General features: G+C 32.8%; 1 long non-coding RNA gene across 2 annotated transcripts; it reads right to left on the bottom strand.

Annotated features, from left to right (window-relative positions):
- Positions 1-366: 366 nt before the first annotated feature.
- Positions 367-4,066, bottom strand: LOC120085186. Of its 2 annotated transcripts, none has more exons than XR_005483845.1 (2): positions 3,929-4,066; positions 367-2,448 (listed from the first exon to the last, which is right to left on the bottom strand). It is a non-coding gene; the product is annotated as an uncharacterized LOC120085186 (long non-coding RNA). The 2 variants fall into 2 exon arrangements; XR_005483846.1 differs by having other exon boundaries at positions 367-3,620.
- Positions 4,067-4,292: the final 226 nt, after the last annotated feature.

Consider the following 4,292-nt stretch of genomic DNA (forward strand, 5'->3'; position numbering starts at 1 on the left):
CACTCAAGATTCAGGTCATGTCACCTAGTATGGTTATCCTAGTGAAATGTAGTCTCTATTATGAATAGTGTTATATAATGAGACTAATCACTTCGTGGTCCGATCTTATACAAACTCTCATGTATAAAACACCCCTGCTCACATGTCTCTACATAAATTATCAAGATCAGATTTACAACAATTGTAACATCTACAAAACAAGTCGTACTCATAGTGTACCAAGATAAAGTATCCAACCTTATTCATCTACTACAAACCATTTAGGTTATCACTTAAACATAATCCACCTGCATATCTCTGCATACATGTTTAAGCTACAGATGATAACCTTGGATGTTAGTTTATTGGTTTGTAGGTTTAATACTACTAAATGTCAAATAAAATATCTTATATTTTATTAAATAAATAAAATGTTTGTACGATACAATTACAAACTATAGGATCCTACGAGATTTAGGACATCAACAGGTTCTTGGTACAAAGTGTTTGTGACCAGTTCGAGGGAATTCGTGAAAAAAAATTTGGCTTTAAGGGTAAGTGTTATCTTTTCCCTAATTCCTTCTTTTTCAACATACTAAAAAATTATAATGCATAAATGTTTTTATGCTGTAAATTTGGGATTCTGTGAAAAATAAAATTGGGAACGATCCCCTTCCGCTACGGAACTTCGTCGTTTCTTCAACCATGGCTTTTGATGACAGATAAGACTCCACTCACGATGATCTTCCTAATTCAATGAACTCCTTTCACTGATGTTGAGTCTTAGGCTCTCCTAAGACTGTGAATCCCTTCTCCAGCAGCAAAGACTTAAGCTCCCCCTAAGTATGAGATCAACTTCAAAGTAGAACACTCCAACGAGTGAAAATCATGCACATCAGAATAATGAACAACGAGCAAGATAACAATGTAGAACAACTCGACCGTCGAACGTCTTGCTCCCTCAAAAACACAATGCAGCTAATAAAAAACGGCTTCCTTCAGAAAATAACCTAATATGACTTTTATAAACGGATCTAGAAAAAGGAAATAGCTCCCAAATTGGAAAAGATATGTCACGCCTTAATAAAGGAAGATATCAAACGGAACAAATCTGCTAGATATTTCCATATTAGGAAAAAAATATTTTGCAGGAAAAAACTTTGTTGTCACTAACTGATGTTAAGACTTTGTTTGAGTCAACTGCAGAAACCAATGTCTTAGAAAAAAAAAAATAAAGTCAATCAAATAAAATCTCTAATAAAGAGATCAAAGATTCGAATCCCACACCCTTATGTTATTGATCCAAAAGGAAAAAAAAAAAAAAAAAGTTTTAAGCCCAAGTTGTAAGTATCTATCAATATAAAGAAAGTTTAAGGTTAAGCTTTTACCATCCTTTGATTACTAATGTTCTTTTAATTCTTCTCTACGAAAACTTGGTTCTCACAGGAAATAAATACATAGCTGACGTTAGCTTTTGGTTCTTATTAATCTATAATTTTTTTTCTTTCTAAGGGTGGGAATATAACTATCGACCTTTAAAATGATAATTGGAACTATATATTCAGAGTGACCCTAATAATCTATGGTCTAAATTGTCTTTTAATATAGTAGCAAGCATTGACTTTCACCATATCGTTTGATTCCTAACATTCGCAGGTCTAGAAAGAAAAAGAAATGAAATTGGATATATAATATGAGAAACAGTAGGCAGCCACAGTGCATTAGTCAAAAGCAGGCAACAACCTTTATAGTAATATAATTATGAGCATAAAGCCTAATTTTCCAGCTTCAGTTTTAATTTTGATCAGTTCATAAAAATATTATTTACCTCTCAAGAATAAAACCTGAAAAACAAATACGTGTAGTTAAGTTTTCGACATTAATTTTTCTGTCATATTCAAATACATACATCTAACTCTTAGATATTAATTGACATTATATCCAGACATACATTAAATATCACAAATATTTAGTATCCATATCTATAAAATAATATCTACAACTCAAATTGGTTGTAAGTAAACTTAAACTTAAGAAAAATTGGGTGAATGAGTGGGTTTGGAGTACTGTCAGTGTCAAAGCTCATAGGTTGCCCAATAAATCGTGTTTTGCATCTTAATCCAAACTTCAAACTTAAACCTTCACTCCGAATAATCCTTTGAAGTTGGCTTTGCTAATCAGAAATGAAGACTTGAAGTAAATTAAGAAGATCCTAAGTTTGTGCAGTTCTTTCTCACAAACTAGTAAGAGGTTGTGTGTGGATGTAATATAGTAAATATAATGGGGGAAAACGGTTAATTTCAAAATTAAAAATCTTCAATACCTGAAGCCAACACGTCTAACTCCCTATTCTGCCACAGGCCGTGCCCCGGTATAGTGATATGGATATGGAGTCTCAGCTCATCCTTTCAACGCATGGAATCAGATTTTTCACCTCATTTTCAGATATTGGAAGGGTTAGGAAGTGAACTGCATAGGCGTTAGACGTAGTTGGTAACCATTTGATTTTTTATTTTTTGTGCTTAAAAATTAAGCCTATGAATACTATTTACACATATTGGTTTCTTTGTTTTATGTATATATTTTAGGAGTGTTTTCAAAATCCAGACCAAGTTTTGAAAAGTCAAAGTATCATTTTTTTTAAAAAAAAAAGAAATTGGCTAAAGAATCTAAATATTTACCTAGGAAAGATGAAAAATCAAAGTTGAGAAATTGTAAGAAAACAATCACAATCTTCAAAAACAAAAAACTAACAGTTATTAAACGAGGCCGTAGCTATTGAATAAGCCTTTGAACATGTATGATTACATAACTTATTCTCCTGGTTTTCTGTCCACCATCTTTGAGCTTGCCATCTATTGAACGATTCACGACCGATAGAATAAAAAGAACAAGAGGCAATATCCCTGGCTAGATATTTGAACTCATGTCTCTACAGCACATGTATTTTGACTTTTTATGAGGTAACAAGTGAGAGAGAAGAAACAGAAGTAACTTGCTGAAAGAATTCTAAGTGGAAAAAGCTTTTTAAAGAAGTTCCAATGATCTTTAACTCCGCTTGCTTCTGACTCCCGATGAGCCATTTGACGACCTTACTTTTCAAAGGGTTAGAAAACTAAGAGATCATTTCGCGTTTTCTTTTCTTTTCTTTTTTTTTTTTTTTTCCCTCTCTAAGAATAGGTGCAGCACAAGAAGAGAGATATGGATTATTGACCCAAACAAGGGTAAAGGATAAATGGTTCATTTTCTAGGCTTTTCAAGAGTAATTGAGGGGTTATTCAGGGGTTAGGTCCCACTGAAGGACAAACTTAGAACTTAGTAGTAAACAAAATGTCAATTCACATTGAGAAGATTTCTAATTTCTACAATATCAAGATGAAAAAAAGACCTCAGTTCTCAAAGGCACTGAAAAAGTGAAAGGCTACAAATATCAGAACCAGAACAAGACGACAAACATTTGATCCACATTCAGACAAAATTGGAGTATTCACCAACAGCTCAATGCCAAACAACAGCCGAAACTAAGTCGTCTGAAATCCATCTAAGGCCTGTTTGATATGCAGTCTGAACTCTGTTTTATGTGTTCATATTCATTTGTAGATTCCACGTTCTTGATACATCGAAAAATAGATGAAACTACTCTATATATAAGCAAACATAAATTTCAAAGTAGAGTAAGCATTTATCGACAGTCGGAAACACAAAGAAACTATCCAGTTCCAGTTCATTTCATAACCTAATTGATTGCTCCAAATTTAGAAATAAATCGAGTATCAAGCTGTCGTGGACTATTAATCATTATCAAAAAAGTGAAGGCAGGTAAAATCAACCCGAAATTCCTCTAATTTTTCTTCATGCTTTCCTATAAGATTCAAATAAGAAAAATCCAGAAGAACAAGGAGTGCGCATTATGATCAAGTAGTAGAAATCAGGTCGACGAGTATTTTACCTGAGGAATAATCGCCCTTCTCCTTCGTGTTAGTTCTCATCCATTGCTGAGCTGCTTCGAGCAGCAGCGTACAACGGCCGTTAGCATCTCCGGAATCCCTGCAGCACACCATCTCTTTTCAATAGAATGTAATCAAAATGTTTCTTTCATTAAAATTTAATTTTCTTAAGGAAAAAAAAAATAAAAATAAATAATAACTTTTAATGCCTCTACTTTTAAGTTTAATTTCAATTAATTCTTACCTACATGAACAGTTCAAGTCATTTTTTAAAATTAATAAATTTATAATTTTATGAGTAATAGAACAATAGCCTTATTGCGTTTTAACGAATTGAATTTTAAAAGAAGTTGTTACATCGTTCAT

The sequence above is a fragment of the Benincasa hispida genome, chromosome 9, assembly GCF_009727055.1.
Source record: "Benincasa hispida cultivar B227 chromosome 9, ASM972705v1, whole genome shotgun sequence".
In the NCBI taxonomy this organism is placed as follows: Eukaryota; Viridiplantae; Streptophyta; class Magnoliopsida; order Cucurbitales; family Cucurbitaceae; genus Benincasa; species Benincasa hispida.